Below are 344 nucleotides of genomic sequence, written 5' to 3' on the forward strand. Positions count from 1 at the left end.
TCCCCCCCCAGAGAGGATGGCTGGGGAGTGCTGGGGGTCCTGAGATTGCAAGGGCACATCTGCCCCCCAGGATTTGGCTGAGAGGGGACACTGGGTGTGCAGATCCCTGGGCTCAGGGGTCCTGCATCCTACTCGAGCATGGCATTCGTCCCCCACGTGCCACCCAGCTCCCCCTCCCCGCCCCGTGCCAGCCTTCTCCCTGGGTGCTGCCTCTCCCACACCACGGGGGTGCTCACCCCCTCCCTGGGGAGCCCAGGCCGCCTCCCCCTCCCCGTGCCTTGCCAGGCGTCGTTCGTGCCCCGCTGCCTTGGTGGGCACCCGCCCCGTGCGCCCACCCACTCCGC

The sequence above is a fragment of the Dryobates pubescens genome, chromosome 20 (assembly GCF_014839835.1).
Source record: "Dryobates pubescens isolate bDryPub1 chromosome 20, bDryPub1.pri, whole genome shotgun sequence".
NCBI classification, from domain to species: domain Eukaryota; kingdom Metazoa; phylum Chordata; class Aves; order Piciformes; family Picidae; genus Dryobates; species Dryobates pubescens.